Consider the following 26,131-nt stretch of genomic DNA (forward strand, 5'->3'; position numbering starts at 1 on the left):
TGAACACTGATCACCATTTTACTGAGAGCATAGAACACAACAATCAATCCTTCAAGATGCAAGCTGACCTTTCCTGTGCTGTTTGCCATGATCTGTATAAGGATCCTGTCTTACTCGACTGTGATCACAGCTTCTGCCGATCCTGTATAACCCAGTGCTGGGAGAAAGCTGACACTGCCTGCTGTCCTGTCTGTAGAACGGAGACTTCCTCCAGGACCCTGAGACCCCACCGCACTCTCTCCAACATCGTGGAGACATTTGTAAAAAGCAGTAAAGTTGGTGAAATTCAGCAGGAATGCAGCCATCACAAGGAGGAGCTGAAGTTTTTCTGTAAAACTGATAATCAGCTCACTTGTCTTGATTGCCAGATTTCGAAAAATCATCAAAACCACGAGTTGCTGCCAGCGGAAGAAGCTGCTGAAGAGTTTAAGGTAAGATACCAGGAAAAGTAAAGTACAGAACCAGGAATATTCAGTGATTCAGGCTTGAGCATCTCTCAATAATTATTCGTCAATTTCTCAAGCTTCAGATGAAACTTTTCTTTCCCAGAAATCAGGAACCAAGGGTGAAGGATTCCCCTTTGCCTCAGCTTCACTTCAGATCAACAGAAAAATAATATTTATCCAGCGCTTTTAATGTAATAAAACATCCCAAGACCTTTTGCGGGAATGCTATTAATTAAAATTAGGCACTGAGTCAGTACAGGAGATATGAGGACAATGACCTGAAGTTTGATCAAAGAGGGACAGGTTTATCTTCCAGAGAACATTCCAGAAGCTCACGGCCACGATGGCTAAAGGTGCCACCCTTAGTGGCGGAGTGATTAAAATCAGGGATGTTCAAGAAGCCAGAATTCAACGACAGCAGGTGTCGAATACAATTGTAAGGCTGAAAGAAGTTCCAGAGAAAAGGGGAAGCAAAGCCAGGGAGAGATTTTAAAACAAGGGTGTGTAAGGTTTAACATTCAGGAGGTCCAGATTATCCAAAGTACATGGTTGAGAACTTATCAAGTTAAGTTTATTAAATTTACTAAGAAACAACAGTTCGGCTATCATAAAGAATCGAAATATGGAGATAGGCCATATGCTATGTACCCAGGTGTGAACTGTTTCCTGGTTCCAGATCAGACAGATGGATTGAGGGAAGCAGGTAGAAGCTGGTCTCCATGGCTGACATTTCATTCTTCTCAGCACGCTAACTTTTGTGACATTTGCAGGCTGCTCACATGGTGAGTGAAAACCTGCCCTGGCCCCTCTTCAACATGGAGCGACCCATCCTGCACACCCCATGACTGATTCTCTTCTTTCTCACAACCCATGTGAAAAAAAACTTTGTAACTTTGACCATTATAATGCATTCCAAGGATGTGGCCTGTCACTCTGTCTCTTGTTGTCCTAGTGAAACTGCCTTGTAATCTTGGAAAGCGCAATATATCCGAAGGATCCATTCTGATTCACAGCCCTGGGGGCAGTGAAGACTCCTGTATGGCTTCACATGAAAGCACTGCCAAGCCTTCTCCTCCCTCCATCCCTTCAACTACTCAAAGCCATTGCACATGAGTTGCCCCCTCAGATGGAGTTCATTGTAATGATCAACCTGGTTGGGAGTTTGGGATTCTGGCAGCCTATCTTACAGCAGTGTTTACGGTTGAATGAGCACTTCATTTGAGCCTTCAGTTCATAGCTTGTATCTGACACAATGTCCAGCTTACTTTCAATTTTGATTGTCGTAACTGTACATGAACTGAACTTCTGGAGCTCAGGCCCCTCCCTCTTGCCCCATGCAATCTGTGAGGGACAGAATTTTGAATGTATTGAAAAGAAGGTGAATTTTCAATTCTCATTGTAATCCTTCACCGTAAATCCTCCCTCATAAGCTATAAGCCACCCTGAATACACATGACGATGATTCTTTCCTCTGCTCCCCACCCTCTGCCATGCTCTTCTCTCTTGTCACTGTGCCCTATTTCAGATTTTGCATTGACTTCCTTGAAAATCCCCACCCCTGAGCCCAGAACCTTCCAACACTCCATTCCAGCCCTACCCAGACACTGCCCTTTGTCCAACTCCCCCAGTCCTTCTCCCTCAACAACACCATCATCATCCTATTCAGCTCCTTACTCTGATCATGTAACTCACACCATTCCTTACTCACCTTGCCCCCATCACTGTCAATCTCCTCTCTGCTCCTTTCAACTTCTCCAACCACACCCTTTAAGCTATCTTCCCTGCGTATGCTATTCCCCCTTCCCACTATTATCTGGGTCTTTTCAGTTCAGAATGCTTTTGTGAAAATACTCGCCTGTCTGTCTCGGACCATATCTGTGCCTTTAACCAACCTGGATGTCTCACTTGGGTAAGCTATTAGCCCTGGATCCGCTGCCATTCTTTACTGCTCCTTAACCTGTTGGATAAGTCTGATGTGACAGTGGCTACGTCCAGGCTGAAGTCCTGCTGTGACCAAGTTTCAAATAGAGCTGTTACCTTCGGAGCCTGGTGTTAGGCATATGAGCCACGTTCCCATGAACCAGGGACAAGGGGCTGAATGACCTATTCCTGCTCTGATGTGTCTGCTCAGCCAACTGTATCTGAGCTGGCTGATAGAGAGCCATCAGTCCTGATCCCATCTTCCAGCTCTTGTTCTGGACCTTTGTAATATGTTTTAGATGTGATGACTGTTTCTGTCTCTCCATCAATTTCAGGCAGAGAATATTTACCCCTCATCATTCTCTGTGTGTCAAGATTTCTCAATTTGTCTCTAATTTTTTCTTCAATTCCACTAACTCCATAAATGAACTGTCTGCTGAGGGAGATATGTCCTCCCTATCCACTCTCTTATGGCCCTGCATAACTTCGTACATCTCAATCTGATCTCAATCTCCCCCATCCCAAAGGAAACAATCCTGGTTTATTTAATCTTTCCTGATGCGTAAAATTCTCCATGGTAACATACCTCTCTGATGTGATCTTATCCTTCCTGTAATGTGGTGAGCAGAACTGGACACATTGTTTGAGCTGTGGTCTAATTGATGTTTTCTACAGTTCAAACATAATCTTCCTGCTCTTACATTTTATACACTGACCATTAAATAAAATATCTGTATGTCCCTCTAACAACATCACGTGCCTGTCCAGCTACCTTCACGAATCTGTGGACATGTTCTCCAAGGTCCTTCTGTTTCTCTACACCTTTCAGTATCTGACAAATCATTGTGTATTCTATCCAAATGCATCACCTCACACTTCTCCAAAGTGAATTTCATTTACCACTTCTCTGACTGTTAGTTTCACTGAACACCAAGAAGAAAGAATTTTTTTCCTTTATTCATTCTTGGGATGAAGGCATCACTGGGGTAATATTTATTTCCTTTCCATAATTGTCTACCCCTCATTGCCCAGAGGGTATTTAAGAGTCAACCACATTACTGTGTGTCTGGAGTCACATATAGACCTGACCAGGTAAGAATAGCAATTTCCTTCCCGAAAGGATATTCATGAGCCGGAGATGGGTTTTCCAAACAAAAAACAATGGCTTTCATTAGACATTAAAACATCTGTCACGGTGGGATTTGAACACAGGTCCCGAGAACATTATCTGTATCTATGTAATAACAGCCCAGCCATAAATCGAGAAGGCTATCGCATCCTACTTTTGCAACTTTGATTCAACAAAACCACAGAAATTTGTGGTTGAAAGAGACTATTCAGTCCATATTTTCAGTCCATAAAACAAAAATTTCAACACTGGTCACCCATTCTGATCCCACCTTCCAGCACCTGATCCATAATCTTGCAGGTTACAGCATCTCTAGTGTCTCCACAATCAAACTCGGCAGCAAATTCCAAATAAATGCCACTACTTGACTAAATGCTTTTCACTTTTGGAAGGAAACTTGAACGTCGTCATGTTCCCATATATCTTCTGCCGCAGTCCGTCTGGATGGAAGTGGTCATGGATCTAATCCTTAATGTATTCTAATCATTCTCTCAGTGGTCCTGAGTCTGTGCCCACTTACCAGTTGAACTGTCACTGAACGCGAACTAGTCTTCCCTGTCTCATCTATCCTACTACTAATGCTTCAATCAAGTTGCAATAACCTGCTCACTGACACTCAGTTTGTGTCACTCATTTCTGTAGGCAGCACCTCTTAAACACAGAGTCATTACCATCCAGATGGATGAGGGCCGAGATAAAATGTCAGCTTTATACCTGACAGCACGCTGAACATTTACCTCAGAAGCTGCTAAATGAGGAGTAATAATTATCCTGGAAAAATACTTTCTGATTATGAATTTCAAGTTAATGATGTTTAATTTTGGGGGAATGTATTTCTGAAAATGTGTTAATTAATTGATGATTTTGTTCTGGAGGAACCGCAAATCTCCCTGAAGCCAGTTCAGGACAAGAAGAAGGAATGAGAAGCTGCAAAAGTGATTCTGAGAAAACATTATCCCACCTTCAGGCACTTTAATCTTATTTTGTTCCACATTTTATACAGAACTGTAGCCATTCAGAATTGTACTGTGCAGAGTTCTAGACTCCATATTATAAATAGATATTGCATGAATTAAACTGGATCTCATAATTTTTCACTTTTGGGAATGATGGAACAGGTTGTGAGCCATTTCCCTGGAAAAGAGAAGACTGAGGTGAGCCTGATTGATTTTTGTTAAATTATAACAGGATTTGAAAATGTGAATACAAAGAATAGGTTTCTAAACATCACACATCTACACATTAACAAAATTATGAATTAAATAGATTGGGAATGTTCTTATCAATAGTTTACTGACATATAAGCATTGCATTGAGTATAGGAGTTGGGAAGTCATGTTGCAGCTGTACAGGAAGTTGGATAGATCACTTTTGGAATACAACATTCAATTCTGGCCTCCCTGCTACAGGAAACATGCGAAACCTGAAAGGGTTCAGAAAAGATTGACAAGGATGTTGGCGGGTTTGAGCTATAGCGAGAAGCTGAACATGCTGGGACTACTTTCCATGTAACATCTGGCTTTGAAATGTGACTTCATTGAAGTTCATAAAATCATGAGGGGCTGAGATAGGGTGAATAGCCAAGGCCTTTTCTCCAGGGTAGGGGAGTCTACAACTGGAGGACATAGGGGAAAGATTTAAAAGGGACCTAAGGGGCAACTTTTTCATGTAGAGGGTGGTGTGTGCATGGAATGAACTACCAAAGGAAGTGCTGGAGGCTGGTATGATTGTAACTTTTAAAAGGCATCTGTTTGGGTGTATGCATAGGAAGGCTTTATGGGGATTTGGGAAAAATGCTGGCAAATAGGACTAGATTGGTTAAGGATATCTGGTCAGCATAGACAACAGGAACTGAAGGACCTGTTGCGGTGATGTTCATTTTAATGACTCCATGACTGCTCAGACTGAACAATATTTTCAAACCCCTCATTTGTTTTGTTCAATCTTATTATTCTTTCCCAAAGTACCAAGGTGCAAATGCACAGGAACAGATTAAAGCTAAATTTCAAAAAATCACCTGTTTCTCCGCGAGGAAGAGAGGATTATGTTGGAAGATCTGAAACTGGAGAAAGAGAAAAAGAGATGAAGGAGAGGATTGAGAAGATAACGGAAGAAATCTCATCACTTTCAGTCACTGTTCAGGATATTGAGCAAAAACTGAGGGAACAGGACACCATCACATTTTTAACAGTAACTATTTATTTTCTCCTTTGCCTCTTTTATTTGAGATTGTCTGGATGAATTGCAGATTCTGTCATCGAAATGTAGAAGATAAACCTGACTGAGTAACACACCAATGGCCTGTGACATTTCGTTTTCTCTGTCTCACACCCAAGAGCTGTCTTTCAGGAAATGATATAATCTGGATTGTGTTTCCTGGAGGAGAATATTAGAAGAGAAGATTTTAATGAGATGAAACGATGAGGAAAATTGACTTCATAAAGAGTGAGAAACCCTCAGGATGGTCAAACCATTCTCCCCTCAGTGTACATTTCCAGTCCAGTTGCTGGTCAGACACTGGGAACTACAGTGCAGTGTCCAGCCAGGCTGTACCATGATAATGCTCCTGGCTGGAACGGTAATGATTCTGTCCAGGAAAGAGAACTCTCTGCAGGGCCAGATACACAGACAGAGAGAGCTTTCTCCGAGCAATTAAAAGATAAATGTTCAGAGCAAAGGAAGGATGTGCCCCCACAATTTATATTTATATCATTTATATCAGATTCAATTTGGTTTTCTGTAATTCCCACTAAGTTCGGTGAGCCCCTGAGAACTTAATAATATTAATTTTCCATTGTATATTGCATGGCTGAAGAGAGCTGGTGAAGCCCAGTTAGCTGCTTGCTTGGCTTGCAAAGCAATGTGATGCCAATAGCATGGGTTCAATTGTCATTGCAGACTGAGGTTACCATAAAAGTCTCTCCTTCTCAACTCCTCCCCTCACTGAGGTAAGGTGGACCTCAGGTTAAATCACAGCCAGTCATGCCTCTCTAATGAAAAAGCAGCTCCATGATCTGATAAGACTCTGGCAATCTATGAGAGATGACTGTTGACCAGGACACACAGAGGACTCCAGTGATCCTCTTGGAACAGGGCCTTGGGATATATTTACCTCACCTCTCATTTTAATTTTAAAACTATTCTTGATTCATAAAAATATCTTTCTACACATAGCCATTCAAGCAATTTGCTTCTGAACAAATAAATATGGAGAAATGACAAACGTTGGAGTTTGACTCTCTCCAACAAAACATCTAAAGACATTTCTTCATCATACAACCACATATTTAAATATATTTGAGACGCCACGATGTTCCGATAACGGAATGGACTCTCATTTACCTTCAGCAGGAAGACCTCGGAACTGCGCCTTGGTGGCAGGCTGCCCCGAGCTTTAGGATTATGAATTAATTAGATTGGGAATCTATTTCCTGGACTTTGAAATGTGCCAATCTGCAACATTCAGTCAAGGTCAACTCCTTGTGTGGAAGACCAATACATTTTGGGCAGACCAAGGTGTGTCTTTCACTGAATTGAAAGTCTTCCAGGCACAGTTGATGATTGTCTTGGCATGTGTCTCAGGGAACAGACCGTAGAGCACAGAGTCCTCTGTCACGGAGCTGCTTGTGATGAAACTTAACAAAAACCACTGCATCTTCCTCCAAACTTCCTTGGCAAAGGCACATTCTGGAAGGAGATGTGTTACAGTCTCATTCCTCTCTGTAGTTGCATCAGGGGGCAGTGTGCAGTGAATCAGAAAGTCTGGGCATACATGATTTGCCCTTCTCGCCACCAGCCAAGTGATGTCCTGGAAAGTTCTGGTGATGAGGTATTCTGCCAAATGACTTTGACAGTCTATTCAGGGAGTCACATGAAAGGGCCCAACCTCTTCTTTTCCTTCAGGGTCTGGATGACGCTACCTGCCGACCACTTCCTGACGGATGTGTAGTCAAACGTGGTTCACAAATTTCTCAACCAAAGACTTGTGATCTGGAACAGATCAATTACTTGGAGTGTTCTGAGGCAACAGGCCAGTCCCATCCTTGGCAACACCAGGGACAGGTAGAACCTTGGCACGTGGTGATACTATCCAATGGAGAGAGTGTGTGGAACCTCAGTTTGACATCTGTGGAAATCTGGTCCCTCTGACAATCGAGTTGCCACTCAGCTGATTGGTCACTGAGCTCAGAGTGACTCACTGTGAGTGCCCTGTCATTATAATTCATTCTGTATGCTTCAGGCTTCCAGGCTACACAGAGTGGGCAAACACGCTATCTGGAGTGTAACTGCAGACAATGTTTCGGGGACTGTTTGAGTCCCGATGCTGAACATAAAACCAGCATTGCAGCTTTACCCTTTCCAGGAGAGTCAGTGATTTCTACTGGATGCCCCTTGTGTAGAATCTCAGAAATATTTTTCTCGAGGAAGCATGAAAGTAACTCTGTGAACAATAAACTATTTCCAGTAATATGACATCCATAGGAATTTCCAATTGGATTTTATCTCTGTGAGTTGTTCTGCGTAGTAAGGTTAAGTTATTTGTAATATTGTGGAGAAACCCAATCCAGTGAGGACAGAAAGAGACAGTCCAATAACTTCCGAAATTTAAAATGTTAATGTTTTGGGGAATCCACTGAGGGGCTTTTTATGATTAAAGTATTCTCTAAACACAAACAATAAAAACTGTTCTTGTTCCACAGAAATTTCTGGAAACGCTAAAAAAGGTAAAATTTACTTGACTTGATTTCTATTCCTAACAAATCCCTCCCACACCATGGAATGATGCAAAACCGACCTTTATCTCGTGTTTCAGAGTGAAGCAAACTCTCCCAGCGCCACAGAAGGTTTACCTTTCAATAAATGTTGGCAAGTACATGGGTTCCCTGCAGTACAAAGTGTGGAAAAAGATGCTGACAGTGATTAATACAGGTGGGTGTGACCTTCCTGGCACCAGCTATTCAACAGTTCTCACATTTATGAGTAGACGGAGCTGTCTCTTAATAATAAATATTTAATTGTCTTTGTAACTGATGAGACTTCATTTCAGTCAACCTTCTGTGAAAATAGAATTGGCTGATCGCAGAGTCAAGTGACCAACTCCACCACTGGACACTCCCTGCAGAGGCAAGGGGCATAGTGTCTTAGACTGAGTTATATTTATTTATTTGTCATATATGCTATGTATAGGGATACATTAGCATAGCAAAAAATGCACAAAGTTGCCATTTAGTGGTGCCCACTCGGTTACAGAAACCAGATTTACAAGATTTAATAGCCAAAAAAGCAGCAAGAAAAGTCCAGATCTCAGAGTCCCAAGTCCCATTTCCACAATGGTGCAGGGGCTGCCCCAAATGTGATGTCACTGTTGCTGCCTCACTGGCCCCTCTCACCGCCGATGCTGCCTCACCGGCCCTCTCTCACCAGCAATGCTACCTCACTGGCCCGCTCTTGCCACTGATGCTTCCTCACTGGCCCACTCTCACCGCCTGTTATTGCAGGCCATGGTCCATGCGTTCAGTTCCCGCCACACTGTTCCTCTTTGTCACCAGACTCCTTCGGTAGATAGTTAAAAGGGGAGCGCGTTGTCGGGGGAGCAGAGAGGAAAAAGAAGAAAGAAAGAGAAAGAAAAGAAATGGAATGGGAACTGGTGAGCAAGGTGAAGTTCCAGATGGAGCAACTTGCCCTGCCGCCATCTTGCCAGAATTCTTCCACCTCCCTTTGTGGATCATTGATCCAGCATTCTCTTTATCTTTATCCATCTTCCACAATACAACATCCACTGACATAAGAATTGCATCTCATCTGTTGTCCTGAATACTCACTCAGTTTCACAATGGCCCTGTACAAGTCAAGTATGGGGCTCTCCAGGATAGTTGAGATTAGCTGTGAGTTTAGGATCATCCATTGTTTACCTGAATGTTTTTCTCACTGAGGGACAAAGTCCATCTGGTTATTCTGGCATAAGATCCTGTTCCTTCTTTTATTGTTCTCCCTAACAACAGTCAGATTGGAGATAATGAGAAGGTTTACGCCCGAAACGTCAGCTTTTGCTCTCCTCTGATGCTGCTTGGCCTGCTGTGTTCATCCAGCTCCACACTTTGTTATCTCTTATAACAGTCAGATTGGATTGCGACGGACAGTAATAAAGGGCACTGGGTGCCAGTGAAAACAGTAAAATCTTTCACTGTCCAACAGTTTACTCACAGATGTCCCTCACAGATGGAAATTCCTTTCTCCACGTCTGCTTGGACTCCACACAGAGAAGCCATTGGTCACAAGTGACTGTTTGTTTCCTGCAGAAGACTTCCCTTTAAACTTATGTCTGTGGCTGCAGATTTGAGATAAAAGTCCTGTTGGAGTGGACAGCTCTGGGCCAGAGCTGGGCCAGTCTGCAAGTCACTCCCTCTGTTTCACACACTGTCTGTCTGTCTGTCTGTCTCTCGCTCTCCTTCTGCCACACACCTCCTCTTTCGCTCTGTCTCGCCACATGCTCTCTGTACTGGGGGTTCCTCAGACTAATTCCAGGGTCTACCTCACTGTGGTGATGCCTTCCTCCATCTGTCTTTTCCCATTTCCCTGAGCGCTGTTTAAACTCTTCCCTGCAGATGAATTTCTAATCCTGGATCGTTGCTGACTTTCCCAGTCACTAAGCGGCCGTGAGAGTTACAGTGAGTGTGACTGGTATTTTATCCATGTCACTCTGTTCCCAGTTCCAGTCACATTGGACCCTAATACAACCCATCCTGACCTTATCCTGTCTGAGGACCTGAGCTCCGTGAGATACATTGGGAAACAGCTGCAGCTTCCCGACAATCCAGAGAGATTTGATTACTATGTCGAGGTCCTGGGATCAGAGGGATTCACATCAGGGAAACATTCCCAGGTGGTGGAGGTGGGGAACAAGACTGAGTGGAATGTGGGTGTGGCCAAGGAATTCATTAATAGAAAGAGGCAAATCAGTGGCATCTCTCTGGGTAATGGATACTGGACATTGGTGCTGAGAGAGGGGAAAAGTATTGGTCTAACAACTGGCTAAATCTAAACGTGAAACCAAGGAGTCTGTCTGGATTGTGAGGGAGGAGAAGTGTCCTTTTATAACTCAGAGAACAAGACCCGTATCTACACTTTCACTGGGACATTCATGGGGAAACTCTATCCTTACTTTAGTCCAGGCCTCACTGATGGGGATGAAAACAGAACCCCTGAAAATCTGTCCTCAGAGAGTAACAATCCTGGAAGATGAGCCATTTATCCCCACATCCAAACAAAGACTCTCTTTGTGCAGGGAGAGGAAGATCCCACATACTGGGTGAGGGAAGGGAAGATCCCACACACTGGGTTCACTGAGTGTGTGGGGGGGGTAAGATCACACACTGGGTTCACTGAGTGGGGAATGGGAAGATCCTACACACTGAATCACTGAGTGGGAGACAGGTAGGTCCCATTCTCTGATGGTTCCATGGAGAGGATGGTTCTGGGGATGGGGCTTTCCCCTGAGTCACCGTGTGAGCTGGTGCCTGCGGCGGAGTGGGACCCTGAACCAGCGGGACCCTGACTGATGCTTGGTGTTGTTGCTGCTCATTGGTTCCGTCTGCTCTGCTCGAAAGAGCACCGGGGTCTGAGCAAGGACAGAAGGGAATCGAGACTGTGGTCACAACAGTAAGGGCTCCTGTCACTGGCTGAGGAGAAGGCCCAGGCTGCCATGTTAACCAGAGTCAGGGATGGTCAAGGAAGTGGGCTGGATGTCACTGGGAGAACAAGTCCGACATGTGTCCTTGGAGAAGCTCCAGCTCACGGGCAAAGCCATCAAGAACCTTCATGCGGTGCCTGGCCCTGGCTGTGGTCACGGTGTTGATGGGGCTCAGGTGTGTGAAGCTCTCCCGTCCGAGCTGACCCCTGTTTAGCTGGAATTCCTCATCGGTGGCAGGCCCTGAAACCACCCACAGGAACTTGGTTCCCATCCTGAGACTCTCTCAGAAACACCCTTCATATCATCTCATATCTGTACAGAGGGGGTTTTCTGAGTTTGCTCTCTTCTCCCATTGTCTGAAGAGCAGCTCCCTTTCAACTCCACTTCAACTCCACACTCCTGATCTTTGACCACATGGAATGGAGGCGTTCAGGCAGATCAGGTGTCCTCCTAATGGGAATGTGTCATTAATCAACAGAAATGACATTTTATTTCAATATAAATTTCTTTGATAGTATTATTTTTCTTTTTGTCTGAGTGGATCAGGACTGTCCCTTTTACATCAAGAATTCCTCGTTTTTGACTTCTTCACAAAAGAGAGAATTAGAAACAAAGTCTCGGCCCCAAAAAGTCAGCCTTCCTGCTCCTCTGATGCTGCTTGGCCTGCTGTGTTCACCCAGCTCGACACCTTGTTATCTCAGATTCTCCAGCAGCTGCAGTTCCTACTGTCTGTAAAACTTGGGCTGTTGAGTCAGAAATCATGTGCATAATTTTGCAACTAAGTGGTTGCAGAAGTGTGCAAATATTGGTTCCAGTTCTACCCATCACCAAGTGACTCTCTGGAATCAAACACTTTGGAGGAGATTTCAGTGAGTCCTCCACAGATGAAGCCTTTGCTGGTGTAGTTCCCAGGGCAGGGACAATCATTTTGATCACTATACCCTGTTCAGTAAGACTGTGCCAGGGAGGGAGTGTTGTACAGTGTCTTCTTACTGCTGTGACATGTTGCTGCTTTGCTGGTATGTTCCATGTGTATTACAAATAAAGTTTAAATTGATTATACTGGCACTATGCAATTGTCTCTCTTTTAAGTACCTTAACCTCAGATGATATTCAGGAACTTGGTCAATCATTTCACTAAGAGCTGCCGTGAGCTCCATTCATCTGGTTCCATTCTTACCCATCGTGGCAGAGCCAGACATTCACTGCCATACTATAACTTCGAGAACCCCCATAAAAATCTGTTCTCGGCCCTTCCTGTTTCACAGCCGCAAACTACCTCTGGTCACATCATTAAACATACCAGCTACCACACTTCTGCTGATGACACCCAGCTTGATCTCACCACCACTCAGATAATGGTGGGGGGTGGGTGCACCCTCTCACACTCTGTACGAAGATGATACACTGACTCCTCCCCTTGTGTGTATAATTTGCAATATTGATTTTGTCAAACTTGTTCCCTGTCCAAATTCATTCTCGACATGGGGACATCACAGACAAGGACAGTGTTTATTGTCCATCCTCCCTGTCCCTGATTGGATGCTCTTTCATGAACTGGAACATGTGCAATGAATTGAATGGCCTCCTCCTGTGCTGTCTGATACCATGATCAATCAGTTTATTCAGAATGAGGATCACATTCAACAAACCCTTCAAGTGCCATTTCTTCATGTTACTCACAGATGGCAGAGCTGTTTTGTAACCCGGCAGAGAGAAGATGTCCAACACATACTGACTACTGAAGAATTTTCTGATGAAGGGTCTGGGCCTGAAGAGTCGACTTTCCTGCTCCTCTGATGCTGCTTGGCCTGCTGTGTTCGTCCAGCTCCACACCTTGTTATCTCACATACTGTCCACGTTGAGTTCATTCCCGTCCGGTCAGGACTGTAGAGAAATATTCCAGTCACCAAGCTCTGGAGAGATTTCTCTGAATTCTTGTTAGACAGGAGACATCAGCAGGCAAAGCAACAAGAACAGATCACTAACAACATCAGGAAATCCTGACAACACACAGCAGCTCAGTCGGTAAATGTGGAGAGAGCAGGCAGCTCGATATCTGAACAGTGGAGTATTTGTCAGAACACCATTACATCTTGCTGTTTGTTGGTGCTGTTTAATTCAATAAGAGTCATACATTCAAAGAGTCATCAAACTGCATGCATGGAAACACAGCCTTTGCTCCAACTCATCCATGCGAACCAGGTATCCTTAACTCAGCTAGTCCTACTTGCCAACAACTGTCCCATATCCCTCAGAACCTTTTCTATTCATATATACCCACCCAGGTGCCTTTTAAATGTTGGTATTGCACCAGCCTCCATCACTTTGTCCGGCAGCTCATTTCATACTCGCACCACCTTCTGTGTGAAAAAGTCACCCTTTAGGACTCTTTTAAACATTTCCTCTCTCACCTTTAACCTATGTGCTCGAGTTTTCAGCACCTTCACCCTGATGATAAGGCAATGGCTATTTATCTCATCCATGCCCTACATGATATTATAACCTTCTTTCAGGTCACCCCTCATCTTTTGATGCACCAGGGAAAATGACCCCAGCCTATTCACCCTCTCCCTATAGCTCAAACCTTCCAACCTTGGCAACATCCTCGTCAAACTTTTCAGAACACTTTCAAGTTTCACAACATCCTTGTTATAGCACAGAGACCATAACTGAATGCAATATTTCAAAACAGGTCTAGCCAATGTCCAAACAGCTATAATATGACCTTCCGACTCCTATACTCAATGCTCTGACCAATAAATGCAAGCATACCAAAAGCCTTGTTCATTGCCCTGTCTACCTGGGACTCCACTTTCAAGGAATTATGATCCCACACTCCAAGGTCTCTTTGTTCTGCAACACTCCCCAGGACCTTACCATTAAGTATATGAGTCCTGCGCTGATTTGTCTTTTCAAAGTGGAGCAGCTTACATTTATCTAGGTTAAACTCCATCTGCCACTCCTCAGCCCATTGGCCCATCTGATGAAGGCACTGTTGTACTCTGAGGTAGCCTTCTTTGCTGTCCATTGCACCACCAATTTTGGTGTCAGCTTCAGGCTTACTAACCATTCGTCCTATGTTCACATTCAATTCCTTTACATAAATGATGAAAAGCATAAAAACACATGACGAACCCTGTTAGGATAAAAAGTCTCAATTCACTTCATCTTATTTGGAGGTCTTCCCTCTGAAGCCTCTAAACCCAAAATCTACTCTACCCTCTCAAACAGCTGCTTCTACACCATTCCCAAAAATGTACCGACAGAGCCGTCCTGTTAGATCCTTCATTTCAGTCTGTCCTCAATGCCCTGATGTAGTTTATTCCTCTATCATCTCCATTATTCACAATTCCCAGTTGTATCCAAGGCCATTCTGATGCCCTCTGTTCCTTTAATAGTTTCCAGTTTCCTGACCTTAACTATCCCCTTGTCCCAATTGACATCCAATTCCCTCTGCACCTCCAGCCCTCAACCAGGGCACTCTGAGAATTTTTTGCTTCTTCCTCAAACACAGACCTAATCAATCTTATCCCCACAACACTCCTCAGACAGGTTACATATGTTCCTGGTTTATCCTTGATATCTTTCCAGTAAAGTTGTTTCTTGGGTCTTTATAAGGCTTTGACAAGATTGTGAAAGTTATGACTTCATTTTTTTTTTGGTTTCTATCAAAAAAGTTGTTGAAGTACAAAACAAAACATTTCTCAACTTCTCTCTTTTAAGTAATAGTTTTTTTTAAAATCTAGTTTGTGAAAATTGATCAAATTCCTTTTGAAAGTTCAAATACACACAGCTAACTGTGCAACCATGATCAATTGTTCCTGTTATTTCAAAGAACTCAACTTTTTTCATCAAAAACAAATTTCCTTCCATAAAATCATATTTCACTTACAAGTATTCAGTTAGAATTTTCCAAATATCAGAACTGTTAAAAGGTGCTAGAAAGGTTTACCAGGATGTTACGTGGATTGAAGTGTATTAGCTAGAAGGAAAGTTTTGATAAAGTTGGATTGTGTTTGCTACAGCATCGGAGGCTTAGAGGTAACCTGACAGAAGTATCTAAAATTACAAGAGGCTTGGATCAGTTGGATATTCAGAATCTTTCACTGAGGGTAAAAATATCAAATACCGGGGGCATAGGTTTAAGGTAAGAGGGGAAAGCTTAAACCGGGTGGGCAAGGCAATTTTTTACAGACAGGTTGGTAGGTGTCTGGAACGTGCTGCCAGGAGAGGTGGGAGAAACAAATATGATTACAACACTTAAGAGGCATTTAGACATAAACATGAGCATACAGGGAATAAAGGGATACATAAAGAAAAACTGTCGAATGCCCATTACCAAAATTCAATATCTTTTTAGCAAATCATATAATTATTGCTGACACTTCCCTGTTGTCTGTGTAACCTGAGTTTAAAAAATACAGTACTTTGATTCTCAGAGCTCAATTTTCTGATTGAATCTTCATGTGATCTGAATGAACTCAATCTTAAAGCAGTGATAATGGGAACTGCAGATGCTGGAGAATCCAAGAAAATAAAATGTGAGGCTGGATGAACACAGCAGGCCCAGCAGCATCACAGGAGCACAAAAGCCGACATTTCGGGCCTAGACCCTTCATCAGAGAGGGGGATGGGGTGAGGGTTCTGGAATAAATAGGGAGAGAGGGGGAGGCGGACTGAAGATGGAGAGAAAAGAAGATAGGTGGAGAGGAGGGTATAGGTGGGGAGGTAGGGAGGGGATAGGTCAGTCCAGGGCAGATGGACAGGTCAAGGAGGTGGGATGAGGTTAGTAGGTAGGAGATGTAGGTGCGGCTTCGGGTGGGAGGAAGGGATGGGTGAGAGGAAGAACAGGTTAGGGAGGCAGAGACAGGCTGGACTGGTTTTGGGATGCAGTGGGTGGAGGGGAAGAGCTGGGCTGGTTGTGTGGTGCAGTGGGGGGAGGGTATGAACTGGGCTGGTTTTGGGATGCGGTGGGGGAAGGGGAGATTTTGAAGCTGGTGAAGTCCACATTGATACCATTGGGCTGCAGGGTTCCCAAGCGGAATATGAGTTGCTGTTCCTGCAACCTTCGGGTGGCATCATTGTGGCACTGCAGGAGGCCCATGATGGACATGTCATGTAAAGAATGGGAGAGGGAGTGGAAATGGTTCGCGACTGGGAGGTGCAGTTGTTTATCGCGAACCGAGCGGAGTTGTTCTGCAAAGAGGTCCCCAAGCCTCCGCTTGGTTTCCCCAATGTAGAGGAAGCCACACCGGGTACAATGGATACAGTATACCACATTGATGCCACCCGAAGTTTGCAGGAACAGTAACTCATATTCCGCTTGGGAACCCTGCAGCCCAATGGTATCAATGTGGACCTCACCTGCTTCAAAATCTCTCCTTCCCCCACCGCATCCCAAAACCAGCCCAGTTCATCCCCTCCCCCAAATGCACCACACAACCAGCCCAGCTCTTCCCCTCCACCCACTGCATCCCAAAACCAGTCCAGCCTGTCTCTGCCTCCCTAACCTGTTCTTCCTCTCACCCATCCCTTCCTCCCACCCCAAGCTACACCTCTATCTCCTACCTACTAACTTCATCCCACCTCCTTGACCTGTCCATCTTCCCTGGACTGACCTATCCCCTCCCTACCTCCCCACCTATACTCTCCACTCCACCTATCTTCTTTTCTCTCCATCGTCGGTCCGCCTCCCCCTCTCTCCCTATTTATTCCAGAGCTCTCACCCCATCCCCCTCTCTGATGAAGGGTCTAGGCCCGAAATGTCGGCTTTTGTGCTCCTGAGATGCTGCTGGGCCTGCTGTGTTCATCCAGCCTCACATTTTATCAATCTTAAAGCATGAAGGAATATTTTACTCGAGTTGGTCATGAAGAGAAAAGTTCAAAATTCCATTGCTTTCCACAGCATCAAGAATAAATGCAGAAAAAGTCTCTAAAGCAGAATGTGAAAATCTTCACCATTTTCTGCAAGAGGAAGACAGGATTGCTTTGGAAAATCTGAAAATCAGAAAGAGGAGCAGAGCCAGAAGATGATGGAGAGGATTGAGAAGATGATGGAGAAATCTCATCACTTTCAGATACTGTCCAGGAAATTAAACAAGAGTTGAGGGCACAAGACAACATCAATTTTTTAAAGGTAGCTGTTTATTGACTTGTTTTTGATTCCATCATCCCTTTTTTTCAGATGGTCATCAAGATTGGGCAGAATGCTTCATCCAAACCCAGAAGTCTATGTTGATTTGCACAGTGCTCATAGCCCAGAACTTAGGAGACAGTCCCAAGTCTGTTTTGATACTCCATACAGTTGGGGAAAGAAGCCAAAACTAGACGATGTTGGTGTAATATGTGAGGAGAAAGATTTAAAAGGATCTAAGGGTCAATGTTTTCATGCAGAGGGTAGTGTGGGTATGGAATAATGTTCCAGAGGAATTGGTGGAGGCTGGTGCAATTACAACATTTAAAAAGCATCTCGATGTGTAGATAAACAGGAAGGGTTCAGAGAGATATGGGCCAAATGCTGGCAAATGGGACTAGATTTATTTAACATATCTGGTTGGCATGGATGAGTTGGACTGAAAGGTTTGTTCCATTGCAGTATATATCTATGACTCGATTAGCCCTCCTACACTTCATCCTCTCACCCCATCAACATATCCTGTCCCACTCAGGGCCGGTGATGGCCTAGTGGTATTATTGCTGGGCTATCAATTCAGAGACCAGATAATGTTCTGGGGACTGGGGTTCGATTCCGGCCATGGTAGATGGTGGAATTTGATTTCAAAAAATATCTGGAATTAACAATCTAATGATGTCTATGAATCCGTTGCTGATTGTTGGAAAAAAACCCACCTGGTTCACTAATGCTCTTTAGGGAAGGAAACTGCCATCCTTACCTGGTCTGGCCTCCATGTGACTCCAGACCCACTGCAATGTGGTTGACTCTGAACTGCCCTCTGGGCATTCAGGGATGGGAAGTAAATGCTGCCTGGCCAACAATGCCATCATCCTGTGAATGGATAAAGAAATTCCCATCAGATCTATCTTCCATTAAAGGTAACCATGCAATTTGGCTCAACTATTCCATGTTGAAATGAGTTTCAGCGCCAGAATGATCTCTGGGTAAAAAATCCTTCCTTTTGTAGTATAAGTGAGTGTCCAGCATGGTTGAAGAGAAACTAGACACTATTCACAGCAAAGCAGCTTGCTTGATTGCCACCCAACGCCTCACATTCAATAGTCAGAAACAAGTCCTGAAATTGCTGGAAAAGCTGATCAAGTCTGGCAGCAGTTGCAGTTTTGAGGAAAGGTCACTGGACCTAAAATTATATTAACTCTGATTTTTCTCCACAAATTGAGCTGAGCTTTTCCAGTAATTTCAGTACTTGTTTCTGATCTCCAGCATCCGCAGTTTGGTTTTTACCCAATAGTCTCTCGTTCCGCTTCCGGTGTCCAGTAGCGGCACTGTGTACCATGTACGAAAAGGACAGCAGGAATTCACCAAGTCTCCTTTCAAAACCAAAACAACAACCAAATTATTTTTTGTTTGGTTGTGTGACGTGGCTGTTACTGGCTGGGTTTGCACATTTATTGCCCATCCATTGTTGCTCTTGCATAATTGGTGCTGAGCTGTCTTCTTGAACTGCTGTAGTCCATGTGCTGTAGTTTGACCCACACTGCGATTAGGGAGGAAATTCCAGGATTTTGATGCAGCAACACTGAAGGAGTGACAATATATTTCCAAGCCAGGATGGTGATTGGGGTGTAACTTGCTCCCAGGTATCGGTTGCCTTTGTCCTTCCAGATTGTGGTGGCTGTAGATTTGGAAGACACTGTCTAGGGATCTTTGGCAAATTTCTGTAGTGCACCTTGTAGATGGCTCACACTGTTGTTGCTGAGCAGTGTAGAGGACTGGCTGAAAATTTGTGCATGTAGTGCCAATTAAGGAGGCAGATTTGTCCTGCACGGAATCAAATTTATTGGGTGTTGGGGATTTGGGCACAGTCAGACAAATGGAGAGTATTCCATCATATTCCTGACTCTTGCCAAGAACAATAAGGACCATGAATGCACCAAAGCACTCCTTCAGTCTAGTTCTTATCTCTCTGACAGCTAGCATGCAGGCTGAGAGACAGTCTTTGCTTGCAACACAAGTGTTGGCTCAGGGATACTGACCTGCAAAGCATGCTAATGTTCGAACCCAGGCTGGTTCACATGGCAATATTCAGTCCCACTAGCATACTCATGCAGATTTGAAACTGATGTTTAACCCCTGTCCTTGTACGCTCTTCAAAGGGGAAAACGTTGTATCTGAAATTTGGGACATATTCCTTTTGAGATTGCTTTCTGTTGTGCAGGAGTCAAGTAGATTTTGGAATTCCAAGTTAAATAAGTCCAGGGCACTTTGGAGTTCTTGCTTATGCTCATGACACAGGATAGAAGGTGAGTCCGCATCAAGAAGTTGTAACATAAGATAGTCAATAATATTTCCAGTAGAAAATGCAGGATAATCATCCTTATCCGGATAGTGTTTAGAATGTGGTATCTGTGACCATTGAGGGTGAGGTGCGTAGCATTAGTGCATCTAAGGGCAAGCTAGATGCAAGTAACTACACAAGAGACACTGTGGTGAATTATTCTCTAAGCATTAAATGAATTGTTCTTGTCTTGCAGGCATTTCTAGATATACAGAAAAGGTGGTGCTTGCATCCTTGATCTAATTATTTTATTTCTAATGTATTCCCCGGAATGGCCCAACACTGACCTGTATCTCCTGTTTCAGAGTGAACTGAACTCTTCCAGAGCTACTGAAGGTATACCCTTTCATAAATGTGGGCAAGTACATTGGTTCCCTGCAGTACAGAGTGTGGAAAAAGATGCTGACAGTGATTAATACAGGAGGGTGTGAGCTTCCTGACACCAATGACTCAACAGTTCTCATGGTTAGGAGTGGAAGGGTGCTGTCTCGTCATAATTATATTGTAACTGACTGGATTTTACTTTGGTTAGTCTGTCATAAATAAAATAATTGTTAGACCTGCTTCTATTTGACATCTTGCTGAATAATTTTCCAGGCTCAGAGATTGCAGTGGAGATATTTTGAGAACAGATGGGTCCTCCATCTGCCATCTATGGTGAACGTAAGAGATCATCTCTCACTCTTTTAAAAAGAGCAAGGGATTTTCCTGATGTTCAGGTCTTTACTTATTCTTCAGAAATACCCAAAAAGCAAACAGATTATCTGATGAGACTGCTGTTTGTGGGAGCTGGCTGTGCACAATTAGCTCTGTATTTCCTGCATTGAAACAATTACGACATTTCAAGTAGCACCTCAATGACTGCAGAATGCTTTGAGATGTTCAATTCTGATGAAAGGCAGTGAATAAAATGCATACCTTTCATGCCAATCACTGATCCAAACCAGTTTCTCAGCTTCTCTGAACCCCGATGATCAACCATCAAACCCTGATACTTCTAATCTCATCTATGACCTGCCAAATGAGCTCTCCAGTTTCGTCCTCTCAAAGCTCAGAATTTCCTTCTCCAGGACATAGGTCTCCTCTTTGAGCACTCTGGTGACAGTACACACCCAACCCCTGGACCCAGCATCTGGACATCCACACAATACACTCCCCACCCAGTGTCTTCATCCTCCAGCCTCTGAATTCAATCAACAGCCTCAATGCCTTCTGTTTCCTCCTATCACCAACCTCCTACACCCTGCTCATTCTGATTCTTCTGTCGGCCACCAAACACAAACTGATTCCAACCCAAACTCTTGTCTCTACTCCTCAGAACCTACAATTTCCCAACAGTGAGTCTCTAACCTGATTGCTTCTGATCCTTCCAGTCTCCCGTTCCCTATCAACCCAAATCCCAGCCTCTGATCCCTCAGGCCTCTGATCTCACTGTCACTTGTTTGACCTTATCTCCAATCTCTCCCACCCTCCCATTACCTACTCTGGTGTAAGCTGCTGGTGAAACACCATCCACCCCACAGCCTCCCAGTCTGACAGGCTCGGTGTCACTGCTGCTGTCTCTCTCAACTCAGATTTGTGTTTGATTTATTTCAGGAGGAAACCTCTTGGAAGACAAGGCAGACATGCTCATTCCTGAAACTCTGTGCACAGTTTATTAAAAATAACTCAGAGATAGCATTTGATTAATTTATAACCCATTGTTTCATATTTGCAGGATGAATGAAGAATGTAACATCATGTCATTAGCAGACAGTACCCTGACTATCAGAAATTTAATTGGCCTTTTCCGCTGCACAATGTGGAGAGTAATGATTGATATCATTAAACCTGTTAAATATCAGATTTTTTATTTCCTGATTTATAATTAATGCATTTGACGAGTGATTAAATTTATATCTGACAGACAATCTTATTGGGTTGAATGGTTGTTGAGGATCCCAGTTAAAAGTGACCCTGAAGGGAATTAAAGTATTGTTCAGACACTAAATCCCCTCTAAAAACCATCACCTTCACTTCATCAGCTGAAACTTTCACCTCCCTAGACCTGAGCCACATGGGGACCCCCAGGAAACCTGCAATATTTTTCAGCATTCAGCTAGAGACACTCCATCCCCTTCCCCATCCCCAATTTCAATGTATCATCCTTCCTTTCCAATGGGCCCTTTGCTCTTCCACAATACAGCATTCCCCCAATGGAGCTCCACCTGTGAGCTCCACTCATGACCAAGAACAAGGTGGGGACAGGAGGCTTAGGAATGAAGCCTGCTGAGGGGTGGGAAATGGTGGAGTATATGGAGTCAACTGGCACCCATTGTAGACATGGGGAACAAGCTTTGGATCATAACCAAATTCCTGAAGGTGTTACCAAGGATTATTATCAATTGTCCTGAAGAAATATTTCATTCTTCTGGGCAAATGTCTTTTCTCAATTCAGAGAGAGTGTTAGGGGAGAGGCGTGGCAGTGGGACATCACATTGAAATGCTGCTGGTTTTATTCCTCTGCAGATTTGTTCATAATCCAATTCCATCTGCGGAGATTTTTAAATATTTACTTTCTTTCCTGTCCCTCATGGATCTCTTTCCTTTCCTGCAGCAGTTCCCATGCTTTTTTAAAACTTCTCTTCCTCTCTGCCTGTTTGCAATCTGTCCTTCTCCTCCTCTCCCTCATCAATCGCACTAATTGGGGATGTGGAATAGCAGAGCTTGACACCTCCAGGGTTGAGACAGTGACTCTTTGCCATGTCACACCACTCGGTCCTGGAAGCTGGTGTATGTCTAAAGGTTGAGGACTCACTCCACAATCACTGACAAGCTCATGGCTCTGAGGGACACAGGATTCCTTGTATTGAGTCAGGATTGAAATAGGAGACCAGGGACTGAGTAAAAGTAAGAATAAAACACAATGTGCTCCTGCTCCCTGCTCAATTCTGACCAGGATGGACAGGCAGAGTGATCCCACGAGGACAAACTCTGATTCCCAGAACCCAATCTGGAGTCACAGAGTCACAGAGGGTCAGCAATGAAAAAAGACCCTTTGGTCAAATTTGTCCATGCCGATCAGATATTCTGAATAATTCTAGTCTTATCACTTGGATATCCCCAGTCCATGAGTATCTTTATCAGTGATTACCAGTGTTAGTGGGATTTTCCCAGCTGATATGGGTATTCACTGGTGATTATCGGTGTTGTCAGGATTTTGCCAGTCCCACTTAGCAGTTACCTCTAATTATCAGTGTTATTGGGAGTTTGCCATTACCAGTCCGAGGTTATCGGTGATTACTGACATTCCTGAAGCTTTCCTTCCTGTTTGCTCAATGACTGCAGAGTGCTGACTCCTGCAGAGAGAGTGTCAACTGGTTGTTTATCTGGCTGCTGAAAGACAATTTTTCAATAATCTGAAAAGATGCTGTGGGGAGGATGGCCTGAGAATATTGTGCTTTTACAGTAAATGAATTCATGTTTGGTGAGGGGAGCAGCAAATTCGAGAGCCCAAGGCTTCAGCCCTGTTGCTGGAATGTTGTCAGGACTGGAGAATTTGCAGTATTTAGCATCTCCAACTGTATCTTGCTATCACGGGGAGTGAATCGAATTGACTGAAGGCTGGTATCTGTAATGCCGGGGACCACTGGAGGAGGCCGAGATGAATCATCCACTTGGTACATCTGGCTGAAGATCGCTACAAATGTTTCAGCCTTACCCTTTGCACTCTTGTGCTGGTCTTTTCCATCATGGATGATGGGGATATTTGTGGAGTGTCTTTCTCCAGTAAGTTGTTTAATTATCCATCACCATTCACGGCTGGATGCGGCAGGACTGCAGATCTTATGTCTGATCCGTTGGTTGTGGGATCACTTCGCTCTATCTATCACTTGCTGCTTTCTCTATTTGGTGGCAAGTCGTCCTGTTTGGTGGCTTCAGCAGATTGACACCTCATCTTCAGGTATGCCTGGTGCTGCTCCTGGCATGCCCTTGTGCACTCTCCGTTGAAACAAGTTTGATCCTCGGCGTGATGGTAATGGTTGAGTGGTGAATATGCCGGGCCATGAGGGTACAGGTTGAGCGGGAGTACAATTCTGCTGCTATTGTATCTCATAGATGCTAGATCTGTGCGAAGTCTGTCCCATTTTACACAGTGATATTGTTACACAACATGATGGAACTTATTCTCAACGTGAAGACAGGACTGTGTCTCCACAAGGAATGTGCGATGGTCACTTTTACCAATACTATCATGGGCAGATGCAACTGCAGCTGGCAGATGGGGAAGAATGAGCTCAAGTATGTTTCTCCCTTTTGTTGGTTCCTTCACCACCTGCCGCTGACCCATTTTAGCAGCTATGTCCTTTTGGACCCGGCCATTTCGATCAGTGGTACTACTGCTGAGCCACTGTTGGTGGTGGACATTGAAATCCACCACCTAGAGTCCATTTTGTGTCCTTGCCATCCTTAGTGCTTCCTCTAGGCGTGCAACATTGAGGAACACAGAACATTACAGCACAGTACAGGCCCTTCGGCCCTCAATGTTGTGCCGACCTGTCATACCGATCTAAAGTCCATCTAACCTACACTATTCCATGTATGTCCATATGCTTATCTAATGATGACTTAAATGTACCCAAAGTTGGCGAACCTACTACCGTTGCAGGCAAAGTGTTCCATTCCCTTACTACTCTCTGAGTAAAGAAACCACCTCTGACATCTGTCCTATATCAATTAAGACAACTCTCAACCTTCTTCTCTCTAACGAAAACAGCCTCAAGTCCCTCAGCCTTTCCTTGTAAGACCTTCCCTCCATATCAGGCAACGTCCTAGTAAATCTCCTCTCCACCCTTTCCAAAGCTTCCACATCCTTAGTATGGAGTACTGGGTCATCAGCTGAGGTAGTACAGTATATTGTAATCAGCGGGAGGATTCCTTGCTCATGATTAACCTGAAGCCCTGAGACTTCATGTGGACTGGCGTCAATGTTGAATACTCCCAGGGCAACAACCTCCTGACTGTGTACCACTGCGCGGCCACCTCCACTGGGTCGGTCCTGCCAGTGGGACAGGACATATCCAGGGATGGTGATGGTGGGGTCTGCGACACTGTTTGGAAGGTATGATTCTGAGAGTATGACTATGTCAGGCATTACTAGTTTGTGAGACAGTTCTCTCAATTTTTCGCTATGCCCCAAATGTTTGTGGGCAAGATTTTCCAGTGTTGACAGGCCGGTTTCTGTCATTGTCATTTCCAGAAACTACATCGATGCCAGGTGATCCGGCTGGTTTCATTTCTTTGAGGCTTCACAGTGACTTGTACAACCGATTTACTCAGCCATTTCAGACGACAATTGAGAGTCAGCCACATTGATGTGAAGTCTGAAGTCTCATATAGATGAGACCAGGTGAGGGGTGGCAGATTTCTCCTCCTGAAGGGCATCATTGAATGAAATGGGCTTTTCCAACAATTGGCATTTATTTCATGGTGATCATAGATGATTAATTCCAGATTGTTTTCTTTTCTAATTTTTTAATTCAAATTCCACCATCTGCCATGGTGGCATTCAAATCTGGGTCTCAGAACATTAGCTGGGTTTCTGAAGCCATTTCCTACCTCTGAATCCCCAGGGTGATTCCCTGGACCGTCCGTGGATCTAGTGGGAACCTGCAATAAGCAGGTTGGAAATGTTGGAAGTGGCACAGACAGGATTTCCAATTGTCTTCCACCCAAACTGCAGCCAATTTTGGGCCAGCACTTTCAGAAAGATGTCAAGACTGAAGGATTGGTGCCAGGGGAGATGACCCAGAATGGGACCAGGGATGATGGCCTTAAGTTCTTTGCAGTGACTCACAAAGTGAGGATTGAGGGGAGGCTGTGGGATTGTAGGGTACAGGTGAGGAGACACGAGATTATATGTTTCAGCTTGTTTTTGTCACAAAACCACACACAAATTGGCCATCCATCCCTTGGGCTGCTTTGAGACTGATGGATGTGAAGGGGAGCAGCAGGCTGCCAATCACTGCAGGACAAAATCCCCATCTCCTCCTATCCTCTATCCACCACTCCCAACCAACATTCCCTCTCATTGTTCAGCATCAATGATTCCCTGTCGCTGCTCTAACAATCATTATTCTGCATTCTACTCTGTGGGTTGTCTCTGCCTCTCAGAGTGGATGGCATATAGACAAGAATTCCTTGAGTATTGCAGTGAACGGCATGAAGGAGTGACAGAGCTGAATGTGCTCGGCAACACAGGTATATTGAAACTTGGAGTGGTTTGAATCAGGAACTTGTAGAGTCATACAGCAAGGTACAAGACCCTTGGATCCAACTCATCCGTGCCAACCAGACATCCCATTCTCATTTAGCCCCATTTACCAGTGTTTTCTCCATATCCCTCTCAATCCTTTCTATACATCTATTTGCCTATTAATGATGTCATTGCACGAGCCTCCACCATATCCCCCAGCAGCTTATTCCCTAC

General features: G+C 44.2%; 1 protein-coding gene and 1 pseudogene across 1 annotated transcript in view; one reads left to right on the top strand and one right to left on the bottom strand.

The window, feature by feature from the left end:
* The window catches only part of LOC125450601 (uncharacterized), a 506,390-nt gene that overhangs the window by 321,645 nt on the left and 158,614 nt on the right, over positions 1-26,131 (bottom strand). The window lies entirely within an intron of this gene.
* LOC125446344 (zinc-binding protein A33-like) lies at positions 38-11,178 on the top strand (annotated as a pseudogene).

Source organism: Stegostoma tigrinum, chromosome 34 (genome assembly GCF_030684315.1).
Source record: "Stegostoma tigrinum isolate sSteTig4 chromosome 34, sSteTig4.hap1, whole genome shotgun sequence".
NCBI lineage: Eukaryota > Metazoa > Chordata > Chondrichthyes > Orectolobiformes > Stegostomatidae > Stegostoma > Stegostoma tigrinum.